Genomic DNA, 23,559 nt, shown 5'->3' on the forward strand with positions numbered 1-23,559 from the left:
CTGAAGCTGCCAGGATGGCATATTTGTTTGCTTAGCCTTGGGGGAAAAGGTAAGGTGGAGACCAGAGGCCTGCCTGTAAGGTCTCTTGCATGGATAGGCCTCAGAGACTGATGCCTGGAGTAGCTGGCAAAAGGACTTTTATGTTTTTTTCTGGAACTTTTGATCATCATCTGCCAGGTGTTAAGGAAAAAAATGTTAGAGATTCAAGGACTATGATGCTCTTCCTATAATCTCCTATGTCTTGGCAGAGCTTGGGGGACATACTGAGCAAGGCTCTGTGGTTCTGAGATACATAGTTTTCTCGAGGATGGGAAGGTGTATCACCAGAAAACAACAACAACAATAAAACAAAAACAAAAATCAAAGACAAAACTAAAGATGAATTCAACCCAAAGGATCTCAGCTGGTTCTATCAGGTCCTAGAGATCAGGCCCTAAGCTAAGCCTGCTCTTTTTTTTTTTTTTTTTTTTTTTTGGTTAAGGCAAGGTGAGGAGAACAGTTGGAAGCTTTCCTCTAGGCTATTCATCTGAACTTCTGGATGGAGGACACTCAGGAGTGGGAGAGAGAGAGGCCATCTGCACTACCTTCTTCTTTGAATCCCAGAGTAAGAGGCAACAGCAGACAGAGGAGACACAAGTTGTGAAAATCTATTTGCTATGTTTTAATTTTCTTCTTACTTGCACTACTTGATGACTGATCCTTGGAGCAGAGTCTGTGTGTGTTTCTGGAGTTTGGCAACGTGTTGCTGGGGCAGGGGTGGGGGTCCACCTAGTCCCTGAGGCCTACTTTCTCCTCCCTCAATAGTACCCTGGAGACAGAGAAACATGCTGTTTACAGTGTGAGGAAGCAGAGGCAACAATTATCTGGAGTTATTTCATGTAATCAAGTGAATTAGGGACCTGGTCTGACCTTATCCCCAATCATCTTTGGGCTTGAGATGGTGGTTGTAGGGTGTTGGAAACTGTTTGAAAAGAGAGAGGGAAGGTCTGGGAGAGGAAAGGAGAGATGGCAAGGAGTGGGGGTGGTCTTTAGACCCACTGTTCTTGTCTAGCTTTGAGCTTTGCAGAGTTATAGGAGAGAGCCACCACTGCTTGTTATTTCTGAAGTTTCTCCTGGCTCTTTCTGAAGGGACACTCCAGAACATAGGGAAAACAGCTTGTAAGAGCTGGGACGTTTATTTCCCTTTCTTTACAGGCTTCTGTTTTTGTTCTTTCTGTGGCGTGCATAGTCATTTTTTAGGGTCTCTACCCTTCTTGATCTGGAAAGAGGGGAAGGTCCCAAATTCATACATTCTTGACAAATGTAGCAAAATTTTTTTTAAAAAAATTTTTACACTAGGGTTTTTGAAGAGTTGGGCCTCTGATCCCCAGAAATCTCTTCTCTTTCTCCAGAGCTTTCCTGTGCCTGAGCCCTGACCACCCACCCAGAAAGCCTTCAGTTTAGCTGGGCTGGGGTGAAACGTGGGGCTAACCTGGGCCTGGGCCCCAAGCTCTAGTAGTCCTGATTTCAATGCTTCTGATGCTTCCCTGGCCTCACTGGGAAGTGGAGGGCAAGGCTTTTATTTAAGTTGAGTAAAGCAGTGGGGAAAGGCTGGGGGGAGGACTCAGCCCAGGTTCACGGGAAGGACACAGCATTTTCTCTCCCATTGCCTTTATATTCGGCAGAGCCTCTGACCTCTCCCCCACCCCCATCTTCCACCCTCCGAAGCCTAGCCCTTGCTCAGGCCCTGGCCTCCAGATAGGATGCCCCAGCTTTTGTAGGACTGGGGATTTCTTGCCCAGACTCATGGGAAAGGAACGTGTGTGAATGCCTGCTAGCCCGGCATTATATCATCTTCAATGGCCAAGTAAAAGGAAGACCTGTGAACTGGGGGACACCAACCTTCCAAGGTCCTTCTTTCCAAGCACCGGGAGATCCCCACAAGCCCTAAATCTCTTCGCTGTCCTGTAAGTAGCTAGCACTCAACCTTCTCGGGGTAAAAAACCCAAGTCTAAACTCTTGTCTTTCACTAAATTTTTATTTCAACTCCAGTTGTTTGAGAGGGCGGGAAATCAAATGTAAGATGGAAAGGGTCTGCTTGGAGGAAGTGGGAGTCCACACACCTAGGGCTGTGAGAAAACAGCTCAAAAAATAAGAATGAGTGGAGGAAGTAAGGCTAGGTAGAGGAAAGGCCTGGGATACTTTGTTTCTCTGAAGATCTCTTGCAGTTTGTTTCCTACCATTCTGAATGTTTCAGTTTTCTCCCTGTGGACTTGCATATTGAAATCCAAAGTGCGTGCACACTGTGTGTGTGTGTGTGTGTGTGTGTGTGTGTGTGTGTAAGAGGTTTGCCAAAGTGTGGGTCAGGGTATCTTCTGCTAGGGAGGGTTTCTGTTTTCCTAAGATTCAGGACTAACCCAGAAAGGGCTCTTAAGAGGACACCATGGCAAGGAGGGGCAGTGTGCCGGGCACTTAAATCCTTTTCTCGGCTTTCTGCCAGGTCCTGGGGTAGCATGGTGCTGTATTCACAAAGCCACATCTCCAGGCTTTCCTTGGCTTTTATCTGGCACCCCACCTTTGGACAGCTAATTCAAATTAAAATGCCTCCTTTCCTAGAGGCCTTTCCTTTCTGAGGCTTGGTAAAAGAGATGGAAGATTCTCTAACTCTAGCGGCCACCAAAGCAGATGGAATATTTATTGCCTCTCTGGATGTCATTACCTAAGAATACAATTTTATGAACCTCCTAATCTGTTAGCTTGATTTATCTGGATGGGCAGAAGCCCAAAATAAACATTTGCAGAATTTAGGTGGGGAAAAAAAAGTCTTTGCCTCTGACCAAGCTCCTCACATAACTGGCTACCCCCTCTCAGAGTGCTTGTTCTGCACCTGGCATCTATAACCCTATTTTAATCTTTTTCCCCCCTCTGTGGTGTGTGGCAATTTGGGGGTATGCCTCTTGAGAATTAAAAATGGTGAGATGTACTATTTGAACTAGAGTCTTGAAACCTTGCATACCTTACAACCTGCCCCTGGGGAGTGCCATTTCCTTTGGAGGTTGGAAAGCTGGCAGAAGCTAAAGCCAAAGGAAAGGACATTTTGGACAGAGGTTTCCCAAGGCGCTGAAAGAGGGGGGGTTGGCGCTCAGACTGTTCTCTCTCTCTCTCTCTCTCTCTCTCTCTCTCTCTCTCTCTCTCTCTCTGGCCAACCTTAACTCCCATCCCACCTTACCCTGATTTCTTTGGTATTAGCTCTGCATCTTTTTACCACACAGTATCCAGAGAAACACATCTTTGCAAGCTGCGAGAAAGGCCGCAGCGGCTCTCCTTCCCACCAGGCCCAGAAAAAGATTCCGAAGGAAGGCGGGAGGTGGGGGGCGGATCAGGGAGGGAGAGAGAGTTACAGAGTCCAATAAAAGGGAAAGTTCATTTTAAATGTCCCTCAACGACTGCTGGAGCCCCCAATTTGTAGTCCTCCGGGACCTGCTCCTCCTGCCCCAGGGGTAAGGGTGAAGCGGAGACAGTGTCACCATGGCTCACTTCCTTGTTTCGAACTCCCTCTTTTCCCAGCCCAAGTTTAGAAACTGGGAGAAAAAAAGTATATTTGAATTCGGTGGTGATGGTGATGGGGGTGCAGACACGCTGAGACAGAGTCTGTGGGCACTGCCAAGAAACCAGTCAGACCTTAGCTTCTTGCTCCCAACCTCTGGCAGCCTGGGAAGCCCCGCGCAAAAGAATCTGGCAAAAAAGCGACTGTTTCACTTGAGGTTGGGGGGAGAGGGCAGCTCTTTTCTCGGGACTGCCGGAGGGCTGAGTCTCCGGACCGAGAAATGGGGAAATAGGCCCAAAGCAAGGACTGCTTTGGGCTTCAGGCCGCGTCCTCCCTGGGAGCCGGGTCACCTTCACCTAGGTCACGACCCCCCCCCCCCAGCTCTGGCTGCGAACAATAGGGTTCCGGGTGACGAGCGCGGGGTGCAGGCCCGCTGGGCGGGTTCACTACGCGGTGAGCTCCGAAGCCTGGGGTCTAGCCCTGCCCTACAGAACCCAATCTCCTTTCTTTCCTCTATCACACCTCTTTCCCAGCCAACCCGCTACTTCATGGAAAATTAAGTGTACTCTCTCAATTACTCCTCGACCAACATACCACTTAACCAAATAAGGAGATTTTGTTTTTCTTTAGAAATGAGTTTTTCCCGAGTTAACCCGCAGGAAATACGACCCTTTGGAGATTTCTGAGGGTATGGAGAGGGCGGAAGAGCTCATTTGAGCTCCACCAAGGGCTGCCAGAAAGATCACAGGCCATCATACCAACCATCATCAGAATTATAGGCCAGAAAGCCCTGCTTGCAAGAGGTGGCTGCATAGATGCTGTGGCCTTTGTCTCTATGCCAGATTAGGATTTGGCCTTTTATTAAAAAGAGGAGCGTTCTTAAACCCGATGGGTTGTTGATAAGGGACTGGAAGGTGAGTCACTTAGAAGTCCTCCAAACCGGTTTGTTCTTGCTAGGGTGGTGCCTCCCCACTATGGTAATAGCCAAGCTCTTAGCGTGACTCTGCTTTTTTGGACAACAATGTATCTGTAAGTTTGTACATGTTGAGTCTTTCCACTCAGATGGAACAGATTTTAGGACGTTACAATTACAGATTTGGGTTTGGGTTCTAGCTGCAGGAATGAACTCAACTCCTTCAGGAGAAGGGGGATGGGAGAGGTATGGATCGCTATGGGTGTACTTTCCCCAGCTTGGGCCTTGTTACTGTCTACTGCACCTGGCTCAGGTGTAGTGAGGTTGTCATCATCTCACCTGGGAACCTCCTTAGGGGCTGGGGGCTGGGGCTCAGTCTCAGAGAGTTTCAAACCATTTTGGAATGTGACTGCCTCCAGCTGTCTTTTCTTGACTGTCATGTCTACTGCCTTCTGCACTTGCAGTCTGCCTTTCCCTGTATTTTTACCCCTCTCTTTTCCTGCAGTAACCCTCTGAGATAATCACCAATCCCAGCTTCCCTCCTAGGAACCCTGCCCCCAACTGTAAAAGCTAAGAAAGGAGAGCCAAAAGGTGACAGTTTTGGAGGGACAGCTAAGGTTCAAAGGTTCCTGAATGGGCCTCCAGGCTGCCCTCCTCAGACCGGATCTGACCACTCTGGAGTAGTCCCTGGGCCAGCAGCAAAGAGAACAAGGTTTTATAGCAGGGCAGATGTTGGCTCAGCAATCTCACCAGATCCCCCTTTATCTCTTCCAAGGCAGAGCCTCCAATCTTCACTATACCTTTGTTCTTCTCCCTTTTCTCCCTGCCCCTCCTCTTCTTCTGTTTGATCCTCTCCACCCTCCTCCCCAAATTGTTTCTTCAGATCTGGAAGCATCTGTTCAGTCTGCCCCTCCCCCATACTCTTCTTCTCTTCCGCCCTCCACCTCAAGCATTTACAAAAGGCTCTGATACATCACCATCCAGATATCTGAGGTCAAAACTTGTACCCCCTTCATTCTCCCAGTTAGAGGGGGTCCTGAGGATATACAGTTTAAGTCTTGGTTGTCAGGACCCAGTCCTTTTCCTACTGGGACAATTATCTATTAAATAAAGATTAAAAACTAGGAATCCTGCATGGAAAGGCTTGGCCCTGGATTATTAGACAACTGTGCTGTTCTCTGCTGGGTTTTTGTGAGCTCGGCCATGGGAACTCCTCATTCTAGCCCTAGACTGAACATGGCCTTTCTAACCTTTCTACCTGGCCATGCATTTCTTTCTGTTCTTTTTCAAATCACAATTCTTTCTTCTAATTATTTCTCCACCCCTTCTCTCTGCTGCAAAGTAACTTTTTAACAATTAGAAGGTCTCCAGTCTCATTCAGAATTCTCGAAGAGGCATGGCACTCTCTGCATTCTGCAGATTGCTGGGCCTCTCTTCTCTGTCTTCTAGAAAAATAATTTTTAAAAAAGTATCTTAAAATGACTCCTTTACAGCCTTCTTCCTGAATGCACCCTCTGATGAGAGTCTTCTGATTTCAGAAGTTTGGAGGAGATCATTATAGCCCTAAGTTAGGTAGACAATAGCCAGCCTCTCCTCTCTTTGTCAATTTGCTTGTGTATAGGACTAGATAACTTAGATTCAAGCTCTTGAGCAATGCTGGATAGACCCGCTTCTAGCAAAATCAACTTTATAGCCCCAGAATACATAAATAGAATAATCTTAAGGTCCTTAATCCTAATGCCTAATGGGAAAGAGTAACTTTTCTCCTTGCCTTCTTTCAGCTCTGTCCTAGGGTTCAGCTCTGCTGGGGACTTGTCTCTTTTATTCTAGAAGAGCAGCAGTTGGTCAAGAGCCTCAGATTTGTGCTCCCAGTGGTTTATCCCTCCGTTTCCATGGTGACAAAGGCAGCTGAACTACCTACCAAGACACACACACACACACACACACACTCACTCACTCACATACACACAGACTCACAGACCTTGATGGCAAAAGTGCCTTTGCTGTTCTGGAGGGATGACAGTGGAGAGAGTCTTGTCTGATTAATTATCCCACAGTTCTTTCTCCCAGCATACATATTTATGTACAGGCACAGCTTCAAACATGTGATACATACATGCAAAGCCCCAAATACACTTATGTCTCTGTTCATATATTCATGGGTAGGTAACTTTGCTGAAGGCAACATATATCATATGTGTAGAAGCTTATGTGACACAGAATAGCATTTAAACCAGGCACCTAGGAAATAAATTCTTTCACTTACCACTAATGTTCCTGCTACTTCAGGCTTGGGCTGCTGGTATGCTGTGGACCACATGGCCTAAGGACTCAGCTTAGTGTTTGACTTGTCTCCTTATGCCTGGGGTGGCTAAGAGGAGGGAGGCAGGAGTCAACGGACTGCCTAGAAGATCAGAATTCTTACCTATCTCACTTGCTTCAATGTTAAAATTAAATAAAACCCACAAATGCTAATTTAGCCCTCCAATCTACACATTATACCCCCGGGCCAGACCTTATAAACAATCACCACTACAGCAACACAGCAAGAATCATAGGTATCTATGTGCTAGGCCTGTTAGTTGTCTTTGTAGGGTATTGTAGGGATCAATAGATTAATGTTTGAGGAATATTTTGATTTATACGTGGCATATTGTAGGTGTTCGGGAATGTTATCTGTTATTCCTGTTAAGAAGGACTTGCTATGAGCTAGGCAGTGGATTAGATTCACTATCTCATTTAAGCCTTAGCATAGTAAGAAAGTTATTGTGTTTCCATTTGACAAAAGAGATGCTGAAGCTGGGCTTGGTGGTAGATGGCTTTCTTCTCAGCACTTGGATGGCAGAGGCAGTCAGATCTCTGTGTCTGGTTTACACAGTGATTTCCAGGACAGCTAAGGCTATGTAGAAAGACTGTCTCAGAGATAAATGGGGGGCAGGGGATGGTGTGGGGGGTGGTGACAAACCCCAGGAGGCCAGGAATGTGCTTCACTGAGAGGGCTCAGAATCTGCTTGAATTTGCCTGACCTCTGACTGGATGCCCAGAACTGTTCCACTTAACTGCTTCTGATGGATATAGAGTGTGGTTGCTAAAATGAGAGTTTGGTAAGAAGCCATTGTGAGGCAAAGGCAGTAGGAGCCTCAATGGGAGGCAAGAAGAACCTGAGGAGCTTGGGCTTCGCTGTCTTCATGGGTTCTCGTCCTCATCAGCCTGGTAGTTCTCAATATTTGGCATAAAAATATAAATTGTTAGACATTCTGGCTGGGGATGTAGCTCAGTTCTGGTAGAGCGTTACCTTAGCATACACGGGGCCTCAGGTTCAATCCCAAGCACTACATAAAACAGACATGGTAGTGCATACCTACAGACATGGTAGGGCATACTTGCAGACGACACTCACCATTTAAGAGGTGGAGGCAGAAGGATCGGGAGTTCAAGGCTAATGCCTCCTCCATAGTGAATTTGAGGTTAGCTTGGGCTACAAGAGACCATCTCTAAAAAATTGTTTGTGTGTGTGTGTAAATAATTTTAAGGACCACTGGGCAGTGGTAGCACATGCTTTTAAACTTAGCATTTGGAAGCAGTGGCAGGCAGATCTCTGAGGTCTAGGCTAACCTTGTCTACAGTGTGAGTTCCAGGACAGCCTAGGTTATACAAAGAAACCCTGCCTCAAAAAAAAAAAAAAAAAAAAATTCAAGGAGCATATCATTAAGGTAGATTGTATCTTTCTAAAATAATATTTACATCCAACAAACTTTTAATGGAAAATGATCATTTGCATTAGTTGCAATATGCTGTTAGTGTAATCGTGCTGTCCTTCCACATTGTTGCACATCCCTTTTGGTGAAGTGTCTGAGGTGCATAGCCTGGTACAGATAGAAAACTGTATCAGGTTCTAGACAGGGGCCCCAGAACCCCCAGGTTTTTGTACAACCAGCAGAACACATGCTATAGTAATTATTTTGGACATCATTTTAACTCTTTTTTTTTTTTTTTTTTTTTTTGGCTTTTTCGAGACAGGGTTTTTCTCTGTATAACCCTGGCTATCCTGGAACTCACTTTGTAGACCAGGCTGGCCTCGAACTCAGAAATCCGCCTGCATCTGCCTCCCAAGTGCTGGGATTAAAGGCGTGTGCCACCACCTCCTGGCCATTTTAACTCTTGAGGGGTGCTTCCAACCTCCAAACTCAACACCATTTTACTATACTACATGATATTCAATTTGAGCTATTTTAGGCAAGTTTCTAAATTTTTCTCTCTTATAGAATTACTTAGGTAGACACAGAGATACGTAGATGGTAGATAGATATGCTATACAAACCACAATGCGCTTTTTATTATTTTAACAGAGATATGTAGAGTAAAATGCAAAATAATGTGTAAAGTAGCTTTCATACATTGGGAGATATGTGGCTCAATGTTTAATATTGATTTTCAAAAGGAAAATTGGAGCCAGGGCAGAGCAATGTGACTTGTTGATAACCACGTGGTCAGCAGACACTGGAGGAGATTAGATCTCCAGTTCTCTGGTCCTGGATCTATGTTCACCTCATCTCAGCCCTTTCTCTAGAGATGTGGCTGTAGTGAGTGTCTCAGGAAGGTAGATGAGCACTTTGTGCAAGCCATTTGTGGAAGTATGCAATGTTGGTATTATTTGAATATACCTATGAAAAGAGAGAAATATGTCTCTCACCCCTGCAGGCTAAGTTACAGCTCTGCTGAGAAGTACAGGGCACCAGTCTGCTAATGTTTTTCCATCCTCGCCAAGGTCTCAGAGTGATATGTCTGATCTCAGGAATATCTCTTTCTCCCAAGCTCACTACCGGCATATTCTTAACAACATTACATAGAAAGCTCAGCTTTTCACAGGAGTACACAGAACAAGCTCACTTGGGGATAGAAATGTGATATATTTTGTTTTTCCCGTCTATCACATTTGAGATACATTTGCCGCTGGTGTGCCACTAAGGCAATCGTATCTGTGAGAATGGAACCCTCAGGTGTCCATATACCTGCTTAGGTATGCCCCATACGAATGTACGAGCAACTGGAGTCTTGCTCCTTTTTATTAGTCTCATAAGTATTTATATTGTGTATTTTGTGGTTTCATGGAGCTCAGAAGCTCATGTTTATGTAGGAGAAGAGCCCTCAGTAGAAGTCAGTCCTCCTGAATTCAGCCAAGCCTTTTGTTCCCAGTTGCCTTGAGCAAATCTCTTGCCAGGTAAGGGTCTCCACTTCTTCATCAACCTAATAGGCAGATGCTATAGTTTCCAAAGCAGATCAAGATAGAAGGAGACCCCTGAGTGAATATGATTAATTTTTCTTACAGAAGAGTCCAAACAAAATTGTAGGGAAAATGATACTATCAGGCACTTGTACTCAGCTCCTCATTTCAACAGTGACCTATCCCCAACCAACCTAGCTCTGTCTCTTCCCCTACACCATATTGTTGCAAATATTTTGAAGCAAATCGTAGATGTATCATTTCTTTTGAAAGTACTTCTACTGGCTATTTTAAGATTTTTTTTTTTGCAACAGAGCAACAATATGATTATGATACCTATCAAAAAATTTTTAGGAAAATCATTTGGCTTTAAAGAGTAAAAAGGGTCTAAGAAATGCAGAGCTGTTAGGTCCCCTGTGTCTCATTTTAAAGTTGATAAATGTCAATAATAGAAAATGAAAACAGTGGGGAAAAGATGACATTTCCATGTTTATCTCTGTATTTAAGTCCCAGGCAACTGCCAGCTCCTCTCCTGTCCTCAATGGGTCTATTAAAAATGAGCTGAGAAGAGACCCTGGAGGTTCAGATATGGGGGCTGCCAAAAGGGGCTCTTGGAAGATACTGCAGATCTCAAACTGGAAGAAAATAGGATTTGAGCCAACAGGAATCTGAGCAAAGGGCTTGCCCAGCCATTCTTCAGCATCAGATTTCTTCCCTGGCTTGCCAGAAGCTTGAGAGATGTCTTAAGTCACCTTGGTGTTAATGACCCCTACATGTAATAGCATCTTCACACCAATATCCAGAAGGAGACTGCATGGAAGCACAGGAGAGCTTGTCTGCTCAAACTCAGGCCACTTATAAACAAATGCAAAGACTGAAAGATTGATGCAAATATACAGCTATCCACCAGCAAACTCAGTGAGATACAAACCCAAGCTCCCATACATGTGTGAGGATACATGCACAGCAGTCCTGGAACCAAGTGTTAAAGCCAAAGGCATGCAAATGCTCTGGAGCCAAACTCTATTCTCAGTTGTATCAACAAGTGGGCCAAATTCTGACCAAATCTACATTCTGAGGGGTACACGAGTGTGTGTGTGTGTGTGTGTGTGTGTGTGTGTGTGTGTGTGTGTGTGTGTGTCTGTAAGAATTTTTTTTAAATATTTCCCAACAACATAAAGGATTCTTCTCTTTGTAATACCCAGTAATGCAAATTGTATTTCTCTGATCATTAAGAGAATATCATTTGCTTATGTTTCTGAGTCTTTCAAGTTTGTTCATCTGTTTTTCATGTCTCTCATGGTCTTCCCTCTGCCTCTTGACAGTAAATGTACTTTATCTGGAGGGCTCACATCATCCAAGGGAATGTTGTGTGCTGAGCTGACTGGCCTAAGAGGCATCTTATAGATGTGCTTTCACTGGACCTGAGTGAGGCTGTCAGTTGTCTGGGGCCAATTTTTCTGTGTGAACATACCAGTCAATTAAAGAACTAGAGTGATGGGATGGCTGGGTTGGGTGGTTGACTACCCACAGAGTGACTCTAAGTTAGAAAGGTTAGACAATATCTGACAGTTTGGAAAACAAGATCCCCAGTTGAAAAAAGATAAACCAGTAAGACCAGTTGGTGCTGTGTTAAGCATCAACCCACTAAAAGGTTTTTTTTTTCAGTCAATTTTTATATTTTGTGTGTATATGTAGGTATCTGTGGGTATGTAGAAATGAGAGGACAATTTGTACCAGTTGGTTCTGTCTTTCCACCATGTAGATTCCAGAAATCAGCTTCAGGGGGGTCAGGCTTGGCAGCAAGCACCTCTTTGCTCACTGAGCCCTCTCACCAGCCCCTTCAAACCCATTTTTGAGAGATGCAGCAACAGCATCTGATAACGGCAGGACATAAACGTGTTTGGATCCTGGACTTCCACTGGCAGCAGGAGAGGGGGAGGTAGTGCCAGTGACTTGCATTTGGAAGGACACGGCATGTGTCTCTGATCATGGGTGTGTGTGTGAAGAAAATAGGACTTGAGAACAAGCGCGTGGCCTAGACACATTTAGAGACTGTATTGGTTTGCTAGGGTTACTGTAACAGACTATCACTACTTGAATTGTAGTTTCTCAAGTCCTGGAGGCTTGATCAAGTCTGAGATCAAGGAGTTAGCTCTGTTGGTTTCTCCTAAGGCCCCTTTGCTTGGATTTGAGGTAACCAGAGTGTCTTTCAGTCATCAATTGGTCTATGTATGTGAACTCTCCTCTTCTAATAAGGACACAGTCCATCCCGGAGAGAGGGTCTGCCTTCAGGATCTCATTTGAAATCAATGACCTCCTTACAAACCACAGCCACATTTGGAGCACTGGAAATTAGGAATCCAACATATGCAGTTTGAAGGCATAGAGCTGAGCCCATAACTGAACCATGACCTTGAACTTGCAGTCACATTGCCAGTATGCCCACACCAAACTGAGTAATCAGTGAATTTGACTTCTGAACTAGTCAATTCTTATTTGTTTCCTCGTGCTGGGAAAGTTGTTGTTTCTTTGTTCATTAATTGTTAAGCTGAGACAAGTGTGGGTGCTGTGTGCCTTTAATCCCAGCACTTGGAAGGCAGAGGCAGATGTATCTCTATGAACTCAAGGCCAGCCAGAGCTGCTGAAGAGACCCTGTCTCAAACCACCAAAAATATTTTTTAAAGATTTATTTTTTTAATGTATGCGAGTACAGTGTATACTGTCTTCAGACACATCAGAAGAGGACATAGGATCCCATTACAGATGGTTGTGAACCACCATGTGGTTGCTGGGAATTGAACTCAGGACCTCTGGAAGAGCATTCTTAACCACTGAGCAATCTCTCTAGCTCCCCTAAAATATTTTAAAATTTATTTTTCTTTATGGTGCTAGGGATTTGACCCAGGGCCTTGTGAATAATAGCAAGTCCTCTATACTAATCTGTATCCCCATTTCTTTTTATTATTTGAAATGGTGGCTGGAGGGTGTCTCATTAAGTTAGCCAGGCTGGTTTTGAACACACTCTGTAATTGAGGCAGACCTTGACTCTCAATCCTCCTGCTTCAGCCTCCCAAATAGTTGGGATTCCAGATCCATTTAGAGTCAACAAGAGACTAAAAAGCATTTCTTGAAGTCAAGGCCTAGAGGAAGGCAGACCAAACCCAAAGGAAGGCCCTGTGACTATATAAGAATTCCTTTAGAACTATTTAACTTTTTCTAGTGAATGCGAGTGTTTTGCCTACATGTATATATGTGTACTATGTGCACACCTGGTACCCACAGATTTCAGAAGAAATTGTTAGTTCCCCTGGCACTGGAGTTAAGGATGGCTATGAATCTCCACGTGAGTACTGGAATCTGAACTTGAACTCCTCTACAGTTCCAACGAGAGCTTTAACCACTGAGCCAGCTCTCCAGCCCATTGGCAGGAATTTAAACCAGACTCATTTGTCTGAAATAAACTCAGTGAGAACTTACCCGAGGTGCTCAGAGAACCCAGTTATCTGGCAGCTGTCAAATCTGACAAGTTCTCTGTAGAGTGTAACCAGAATCCCCCATGCTGAAATCAACCCTCTCACCTGGCCCCAGGCCTGAACTAGATAGATCTGCCTCGGCTTTGTCCAGATCCAGGCAAAAGGCTCAACAACTTTTTGTGTCTTGTTCTTTCCTTTTCTCAGTTCAGGTGTGGGGAAGTCCAAGGCCAAAAGGGCTGTCCTCACTCCTCTGTCCAGGAATGCTAGGAAAGTGACTGCATAAGGTGCTGCATGTACAGTGGGAAAGTGGCCTTCGAATGCCACAAAAAAATCATAGGTGGGCTCTGGTGGGATTATAGAGTATCCTGTATGATGTTGCATGTGCCCTAAAATGGATGCAACAGGGAATGAGGACTCATCGATGTGCCATGGAAATCAAGTTTTTGTTTGGGGCGGGGAGAAGAGGGGAGGGCGTTGATGGGAATGATTCCAAAAGGCATACAGCTGACGAACAAAGAAAACCACCTTTAAGGAAGATCTTTAGAGACTACTTCCTGGAATCAGCACCTGAATTGTGTCTCCATCTGAGCCTCAGTTTCTCTTCCTTTGCAGTGATTTGATTAGGCATCACAAAGATCCTCCCAGCTCTGAGATTTAAGCAAAGACTGGAGGACGCTGGGGGGCAGGGAGAAGGAATACCCTTTGTAGCAAATCAAATGATGGACTATGTGTCTCTGTGAACCAAACCAGGCACAGAAAACTCTCCATCTTCATTCCAGAGTTGGTGGGGGTGGGGGAATAGGGTGTCTCCTCATTTGACAACTCAACCTTTTCCACAGGGTCCCTGCAGACACACACCACGGGGAGCTGTGTCCCTTAAGGACCCTGCTCACTGGGGAGAGGAGCCAGGGGTGGGAAGCTGGTGTGTGTATGTAGGGGTCAGCGTGTCTGTGTGATGCCAGCGGCCAGGTGAAAACAGGAAAAGCAGCACACTATCTGCTTAGCTTCAAATAGGAGAATAAAGGGATCCAATTTTGTTGCTTTCATCTGAAGTTCGTGGATAATGAGATGCAGGATCAGCCTTATGAGTGATGCAGTTTAAGCCTCTGGGAAAGCTCTGTTCCCCCCTCCCCAATTATCCTGCCACTGAAATGCCTTAAGTTCCGCCATTAGAGCACATGGTGTTAAGTACAGCTCTCTGCAGATCACATCTTTAAACTGCAACTGCACCACTGGGATAGTTTATCAAACAAGGATAGAGTCAGAAAAGGAGTGCTGGGGGAGTTCTAGGATGGGGGGGGGCACTGGAGATCAATCTCTAGCTCCTGTTTCACCAGCTGACCCTCCTAGGGAAGCTGAACTCAGAGGAGGAAGTGAGAACTCAGGGACTCCCCTAGAAAACAGATGCCTGCAATTATGAGTGTATCCTATGTCTGAGGAAGGGGTGGGTTCAAAGTGGTTACTTACTGTAGTGTTCAGGCTGAGAAATTACAGGGTCTGTGGTAAACCTGAGTTCAAGGAAGCAAAGAGTCCCACAGTAGACATCGCCTGGGGGCAGCCACTGGAGAGGCCAGCGTAGAAATGCCTCTTGAAGCCTTGGAGAGTGGGACACACTCTGAGGCAGAGGCCAGGGAATCTCTGAGTTTGAGGCCAGCCTGGTCTACAGAGGGAGTTCTAGGATGACCAGGGCTGCATAGAGAAACCCTAACTAAACAAACCAAACCAAAACCAAAACAAACCAACAAAAGAGCCTTCTGGGGCTACCTTGGACATAGCCATAGAGTGTAAAATTATTTTTAGACAAAAAGAATCTACTGCATTCCCATAATTATTGGCATTTTGTGTAATCCATGAAGCATGACTTAGAGGTGTTAAAACACAGGAGACAGGGAAACTACAACCAGGATTCAAGTCCTGCTATGCGACCTTTAGCAGGTGACTTGACCCCCTGAGGTTATATTTCTTCGTCAAATATAGCACAAGGCATCTTGCATATAGCAATCTTTGTAAATGGAAACTATTATACTCATAAGTGTTGAGGGAGCTGCAGGACACTATATGTAATTTACAACTAAATTATAGAACAAATGGCCACTGTGGTCAAATAAAGAAGAAGCCCTGATCAAGAAGTTTATAGTCTTTTTACCTAGATGAGTCTAGGCAACTTAATTTATCCTTTCGAACTCTGGCAATGAAAGAAACAGAAAGTTCTGTACCTTCCCATGTAACCTGGGAATCTTAGAGTTGGGGCAACATTGGTTTAATCCACAGACAAGATGGGTGGTTATAAAGAAAAGAAAATCATGGGGTTGGGAGTTTAGCTCAGTAGTAGAGCGCTTGCCTAGCAAGTGCAAGGCCCTGGGTTTGGTCCTCAGCTCTGAGAAAGAAAGAAAGAAAGAAAGAAAGAAAGAAAGAAAGAAAGAAAGAAAGAAAGAAAGAAAGAAAGAAGGAAGGAAGGAAGGAAGGAAGGAAGGAAGGAAGGAAGGAAGGAAAGAAAGAAAGAAAGAAAGAAAGAAAGAAAGAAAGAAAGAAAGAAAGAAAGAAAGGAAGAAAGAAAAGTCATAAACTACCTTCACTCAAATTTGTATAATGGAGAGTACATATATGAAAAATATTTTCAGTTTAAAATTTTTGTACCATGGCTTCTGCCACATGGATATATAATTCTGTCATTATAGCAACTTCCCTATTCCTGAACAATAGCTTCTGAGGATTTTCAGCCAAAAAAAGAAAAATTGCCTAGGAGACTGTGTATCAACACATTAGTGAAGGTTTCCTAATCTGGGTGCTGACCAGTGGAGAAAAGGAGGCTGGGACTTGCAACAAATTAAGTTTGAGTGGGACTGGGGTTATTAAAGGGCCAGAGCATATGCTTTTAGTGTCCAGGAAGCATACAGTGGAATGAACAACAGAAAGGTGTAAGGAAGTAAAAAAGGGGAAGACACCATATGGTAATGAGACCCACCAAGAATGCCAGGTACTCCCCTGTGGTTTAGGGGGATGTGGACTTGATTCTAACTTGATAATGACTCTGCCTAGCTCTTGTGCTTTCCAGCCTGGCCTTACTTCTTCCTAGAGTATGCCTTTGTTTCTGGGCATGTTGGTAGGGGCTGATCCTAGGGATCAGGGAGTCTCAGCAGCACTAGGAACTCAGTGACCTAGCTAGGCAGCTCTACTTCTCCTAAGACTCTTCTGTCTCCACCTGGAGTCAAGGAGGTGAGTAACAAGACAGTGTGCTTTGCAGATCAGTGGGACCCCACGGTCCCCTTAGCTGGTCCAGAAGTTCAGTCAGAATCCAACACCCAAAGGCATGTGTCTGCTCTGGTCTTCATTATACTCTCTGAAAATATAAAAATTTATATTTTGCAACACAAATAAATTAATGTTTTACTATGGGGAAGGCTGTTGAGACAGGATTCTACCTTATAGCCCATGCTGGTCTTAAAGTTTGACATTCCTCCTGCCTCAGCCTTCTGAGTGCTGGGATAACAAATACAAACTTCCATGCCCTGAAAAAATTAATATTCTGAAAGTATAACCAGGAGACAGAGCTCAGTAGTAGAGTACTTGTCTAGCATATATGAGAAACTGTGTTTGATCATCAGCATTGTGAGGAGAAAGCCACTTTTGTGATTATCTGCTCAAGAAAAATATAATGTTATATTCGCAGCAAGGAAATACACACACATGCATGCACACATGTGCACACACACATGCACACACATGAATACACATACATATGCACACATACACACTCCTTTCCCTCCTTCCCCTCTCCTGTTTTCTCCTCCCTCTATTCTTTTCTTTCTTTCCATTGCAAAAGGAGACCAAAACCAAAATGTATGTGGGATTTGCAGGTCTGCAGTCTGACATGCACTCCTTAAAGACACTGGGTAGGTGTTCCCTCCTCAGGAGTAGTTACAGTCCCCACCTGCCCCTGCACCTTCACATCATAGCAGCGCAAACTTTCTAAAGAGTCTTTCTAAAAAGAAGAGCCAAAGGGGTAAAGAATTGCTTCTTCTCTCAAACACTGTTGCAGTAACAGGAAAAAAAATATTAATACAACAACCACAGAAAAGTGGATGTCTCTGGTCCTCAACTACTCTGCTTCCCGGCCCTTTCTCTGGAATTGTGGGACCCCAGGAGGAGACATGGGAATCGAGGAGAATGTGTTAGGCAGGTATAAAACACAAGAGGGAGTTCTGTAAATGTTCTGAGAGGGTAACTTTGTGGATGGGAAGGAAAGGAGCTGAAGGGTGGTAATTAGCTTATTACTGGTTCCCCTGGGTGTTGTGAGAATTCCTTAGGAAACACTTGTGAGAAAGCAGAGAGAAAACAGTAAATACACATCTAATGATATGCTAAATAAATTATTATTGTTATTATTATGACTATTATTATAGTAATTGCAACTTGCCCCTGGCATAGGAGTTTCCACTAGAGATGGGAATTGGTTCCCCTACAGCTAGGCCTCTACTGCTGCCAATATGCCCCCAGGCACTCCTCTGCCTCAGGAATCAGTTGAGTAATTAGACCATATAGACCAGTCTTCTGTTAACAGCTATTCTCCTTGTTTCTGCAGGGGCTGCACAGAAACTAGCAAGGCCTCTGCTAGGAAGAGAGGGAGGAAAAGAGCCTTTTCAAGAATGACAGGCTATATGTAGGGAAGGACTTGTTGACACCCCTCCACCTCCCCCAAACAGAGGTGGGCACTGTGGGGGCAGGGAGTTACAAAAACAAAGGACATTTTACTAACTAGGGAGAATCCTCAACCTAGAGATCACAGCTAGAAGCTTCATATTATCCCAGCTGTTGCCAGAGATACTCTGTGCATGTGCATTTTACTAGTGAGAGAGTGAATTTTTTTTTTTTTTGTCAGTTTCCCAAGGAGTTCTGGAACCCAGATACAGCTATCAGCCACTTCAACCCAGGTGAAGGGACCCAGGATTCTCTGGATTCAATAACAGGGTCATTGGCTGTGAGGCTGAGGCAATCCTTATTCACAGAATTTATCAGATCCCAGGGTTCTAATGTTTACAGTGAGTGTCTCACCTACACTATCCTGGGAGCCCAGACAAATATACAAATGTGGTACCTCGAATTTCCCTCCCTGCATACATTTATGAAAAGCTAGTCTTCCCTAGGGGCTCCAGCAGCCCAGGGCTGAGGGTAGGGTGGGGAGAGCTGGAGACTCAGGCTCAGAGCTGTGAGAATGGGATCCAGGATCCATTCGAGGCCCCCAACCCTTCTTTTAAACACAGGGTGGGTGACTTTAAGGAGCTTTAAGAAGAAAAGGCAAGTCCCAGAGAGTCCTTCCCTCCTCTGAGCTTTGGTGGGACAGAGGAAGGCTGTCCCTTCACTAGTTGAGGGACACTAAATCTACCCATCTCTTTCCACTCACTGATAGTGGCCATCACAAGAAACTATTTTGCAGAACCAAAAAGGAAAAAAGAAATGGCAACCCTAAAAATAAAAATTAAATATATGAAACAATACAATAGAAGATATTTCAGCATCAAAAAGTGAGCTTTTTGATCTTAAAAAAAAACAAGTGTCCTTTAACTATTAATATTTTAAACAATATACCTGATCTGCTCCATATCCTTGGAGCAGGACTGAGGCATAAAGCAAGGCCTTTCTTTTAGCCAGCCTGTCTTGTGCTGATTTATTTTGCTGTATTTGTGTATTTCTTAATGGATCAGTGGTGGCTCCCCATTGAGCCCCTCAGGACAAGCAGTTCCATCCCAGCCTGTGCCTTGCTTGCTCAGATTTATATTTTATGCATCTGGGCATCGGGAGAGCCAAGAGATTGGGGTTTAGGGAAAAGGAACAATGGGGAGACAGACCCTGCTTTGGTAACCCAGTTTCCTGGCTCTGGATGCCTCATCCCTGATCCCTGGCTTGGGCTTATTTTTCAGAAACTATTCATTACTCTTGACCACCACCTCCAAGAGCTAGTCTAACTAGGCTGCCTCCTGCCCTGGTGCTGGTTGCCTGCTAAGCTAGGATGGCCACAGTGGGGTGTGGAGCAATGATGAGCTGTTTGTTGGGTGGATCGGATCATACTCTGTGTAACTCAATGAGCATGTATTGAACAAGAGAACTCTGCCAGCAACAGACAACAGACCTGCCTTGGACCAGTTCCCAGTCCTGTGGGCAGAGTTGTACTGAGGTTGCCTTCTGAGGTTGGCCAGGGTGCTTAACCCCAGCCAAGGGAGCTCCACTCCCTTCCTAGAATCCTAGAGGTTTGGAGGCAAGACTGGCTATCCCGTTTTAGTTCAGGAAGACTCCTTTCACACCTTTGGGGAAGATATCTGTAACTGTGGTTTAAAGAAAATGAATTGGGGTGTGTTTGTCTTTTCCCCCTGGGATAACGGGTGTTAGAAGAGTTGTGGAGTCCTTACTCAGTGGTGCTTGGAAGGGGGCTGGCAGGAGAGCAGCATCCATGTGACCATGTGGCTTAGATCTATGTCCTTTACATCCTCAAACCATTTTTCCCAAAAAGGACTAACACAGGGGTGTTAGGGAGCTGGACCTGGACCCCAGTGCAAAGAATGGTGGAGAAAGAGTGGCCAAGCAGAATTAGTCTGTGGGGCCAGCGTGGGGAGCCTTCTCTAAACCCAATCGAGCAAGCCTTCCACTGCAAAGTACACCCCTAGAATCATGGGGGCTCCCAGTCCCAACCACACATCCAGAACCCTGGAGATCCAGGTGAAGCTGGGTAGATTGTCCTTCACTAGGGCTTTCTAGACCTCTGGCTTTGTTTCCAGAAATCAGGCAGGTAGGGAGGGGAGAGGTTGTGGTGGGGACTCCCTTCTGAATCAGTTCCTCCCCATATTTCTCAAGGCCACTCTTTGAGATTCAAAATTTAGAGCTTAAAAGAAAGGCTCTGAAGCACAGGGGCAAGACAGCGGCCAGCCTTTAGTGTACCAGCAGCGGAACCAAAGGGGCTTCCTGCTCCTTCGGTTAAGGGAACCACTGGGTGGGGAGGCAGGATATTCGCCGCCATCCTCTCATAAACCCTAGGCCACATCTGTCTATGACAGTCCCTCAGCATCCAACCTTCACCTTCTGGTGGATGTTTGGGGTTTACCTCTCTCCTCTGAGACTGTTTTAACCAAGCCCCTATTACCTCCATTTCCTTCCATCCTGAGCACTTCTAGGCTGTTGACCCTTTTTATAATTCCAGCCTCCCTCAGGAAAGAACTCTGCTAGCTAGTTTCCTAGCTTTCTAGTCAGCCCTCAGCAGTTATATCAGCAAACAAGTCTCTCCAGTCTCTACACATAAATATGCCTGTTCAGAGATAGACTGGCCTAAGTCCCAATGCACACACATCATGAGATAATTACATCTTATATACATACACACATCTCTACAGAGTTATATTCAAAAATTGTCTATAACTCTACAGTCTAGACAGAGATAGCAGCATGTACATATAGGACTATAATTACGTCTATTTTTATAACTGTGTGGTTATAAATAGATATGCCTATATATAGTGATAATAATATAGAAATATCCCCACAGCCATATACAGCTCTAAGTGGATGCTCTAACTACTGTGTATCACAATCAATAAGTATATATCTCCTGTTACATAATTCTAACAATATACATTTATCTATATAGCTGCTCAGAGATATAAATCTGTCAGGATATCAAATGTCCATAAAGCTGGATGGCTATAAGAGAGTCATATATTTTCCCATATATAAATCTGCTTCTGTAACTGTATATGCACAAATACAATGGAAATAATTATATTCTCCTCAGGCATAAATCTGTAAATACAGCTACGGCACATTTAGGTATGGTTAGAGATAGAGCAATATTTTGTAGACATCCGTCTGTCAATACAGCCACCGGTGCCTCCAAACAGAGAGAGTTATAGAGGGAGTTATAAATAAACTCTCCAGATGTGAATGGATCCGTAGAACTAGATGTAAACATGACTCCAAGCTGTTCTTTCTTCTTTGTAAGACATTGCTGAAGAAGGCCACACCACACAGAGAAGGGGGCTAAAGTACTGGGGCAATAGTGTCCCCCACATGGAGAGTCAGAAGTCGATAGACTTTGGGGAGCCAAGCAGGAGTGGGTAGGAGACAGTGGAGGCTCCCAACGCAGGACAGAAACCCCTGCATCCATCTCCTGGGCAGGTGGAAAGGCCTAAGAGAAAAAAATGAAAAAAAAAACAAAAAACAAAAAACAAAAAGCTGGCTTGAGTCCTTTAGCCACCTCTTTGGCTCCAAACCCTTTTACTAGGGCATGCCCAACCGGCCTGAGAACTCACTGAGCCTAAGGGTCGCCCAAGTTGAGGTTTGAGCAATCCGGGCTTGATCCTTGCCTAGCTCACCTCGGCATCAGCCAACTGCGATTCAGATCTGGGCCTTTCTGTGAGCTCCGCGCATAGCTCTGGCTTTCTGGCTTTAACCTGTTTTGTTTTATTTTGCTCCATTGCCATTTTATCGGGTTGATTATCTCAGGGTCCTCCGCCCTGTGTTGCTCAAATCTGTGGAAGCCGGGAAGGATTCTTTAGTGTTTGAGTGTTACTCAGTGGATCATGCATCTCTCGGCTCCTTTCAGACCAAATGGTTCACTGTTGTTGAAAAAGAATTCAAACAGCCTGGTAGGTTTGTGACTCGAGTCTTTGAGAAGTTCTCCTGCTCACTGATACGATTTTAATCTTTTCTTCTCTCTTTTGAAAAGTTGGCTGGTGTTTGTTTTTATATTTTCCTTGTTGATCTTTTTTCCTCAGCACAGTTGTTTTTCGTTAGACCCGAAACTGTGGGGCGGCCTCCTTTCCCGCGGATTTCCTATCCGTACACCTCTGACCCCCACTTCCTTCTAAATAATTAATTACTAAAATGATCAGAAAGCTGTACCTGGAGAGAATGAGGTAGACATAGCACGAATCCGGACCCGGTCTTCGCTTCCTTTATGGAAATCGCTTGGCTCCAACTTCGGAAAAGAAAATTTCAAGGCGCCCTAGCTTTTTTAAAAGGCTCTAGGAAGGGAACATCCCGGGAGCTGCCTACAGGAGCTCCGGCCTCACGCCGCGGCTCTTCCCAGTCCCCGGCGGCCATAAATATTTTTTGTTTCCCTCTCCGCTGCTCTTCCCCGGCACTTCTGTATCCCAGTGGCCCAACCGATTTCGGCTAACGCCTCATTCATCTTTGCCCCTTTGATTGACCCTGCACGTTTGGCCTCCTCTTTAAAAAGCAGGGGCTCCCAGAGAGTCCCCAAAGCCACTAACCACCCACATATGTATGAAGGTCCCCTTTCTGTTTGCACAAAGCAAGCTAGAGAGAAAAAGCAGAAATGAGTGGCTTCCAGATTTTCCTCCCGTTCTTTGGCAAGATGACCCCGTCTGGAGAGAGGGGGTCCAAGCCCCAGGCCTTACAGAGCATTTAAGGAAGCTAACTTCCTTGTCTTTTTCCCTTTAGAGTCTGTGATAGTGATTCCTACCTTTCCCGGCTCCCTCTTCAAAGTATCCCCTTTGGTATTTTATTGCGCTCCTGCTAAAGAGGGGCTGTTAATTACTGTTTTTTATTATGTTATTTATTGTTATTATGATTGTTAGAGGTTTGTTCACTGGGGTTAGGAGACTGCAGCCTCACCCAAAGAGAGTTCGCTCCGTGCGTGTTCACTCACACACACACACACACACACACACACACACACACACACACGCACGAAGCACGGGCACACGTATCTAAGTGCACACATGTATGCACCTACCAAATTCTGTTACCTTAAAGCCCCTGCATAACAATTCAAAGGAGTCGGGCCTTCTCTTTCAGCAAGGCAAACAACACGCTGCCCACGCACACAGCATTCAGGCCGAACACCACCCCCAGACCAATGTCCAATCCCACACACAGAGCTTGCAAAGCAAAGGAAAATACCTAAGAATCCCTTCTCTCCCACAATCTGGAGGGGCGAGTCAGGCCTCGGTCTCTTTCCCCTAGTCTCTCTCGCTTTCTTTTTTTTCTCCTTGTTTACAGCTTCAGAGAGCTCAAGGCCCATAAATCTTGAGGGGCCTACAGAGCGCAGAGCACATTTGTATGCATCGTTAGGACTCGCTAATACCTAAGCCCATTAACGAGCGTGTATGCGCGTGGTTTCCGGTGTGTATTAACTTATAGTTAAATTCTGGAGGAAAGGGCATTGTGAATTAACATATACCAAATCCATCACGAGCTTTTGTCATATCAGATCAGTCAGCGAGGGCTTTGGGGGAACAAGGTGGCTGGATCAGGGTGTGCCCACCTCTAAACTTTGTGCAGCCAACCTAGAGGTCCTGCCCAGACCGGGCGGTAGTTCTGGTCCCCAGGCCAACCGCCTGCACACCTGCGGCTGAGTGGCAGGGCCTTGGCGGGCACACGGAGGTAGACGAGGGAGGCCGCTCAGCCCGTG

General features: G+C 45.2%; 1 long non-coding RNA gene across 2 annotated transcripts in view; it reads right to left on the reverse strand.

Annotated features, from left to right (window-relative positions):
* The window catches only part of Gm30528, a 33,749-nt gene extending 10,518 nt beyond the window's left edge, over positions 1-23,231 (reverse strand). The window contains exons 1-2 of one of the 2 annotated variants that reach the window (XR_384510.4): positions 23,049-23,231; positions 6,706-6,810 (exon numbers count right to left, since the gene is read on the reverse strand). This is a non-coding gene — a long non-coding RNA (predicted gene, 30528). Of the gene's footprint in view, positions 1-6,705; positions 6,811-22,025 lie in introns of both variants that reach the window. The other variant, XR_384508.4, reaches the window with a different exon arrangement.
* Between the last annotated feature and the right edge of the window lie 328 nt (positions 23,232-23,559).

Source organism: Mus musculus, chromosome 15 (genome assembly GCF_000001635.26).
Source record: "Mus musculus strain C57BL/6J chromosome 15, GRCm38.p6 C57BL/6J".
NCBI classification, from domain to species: domain Eukaryota; kingdom Metazoa; phylum Chordata; class Mammalia; order Rodentia; family Muridae; genus Mus; species Mus musculus.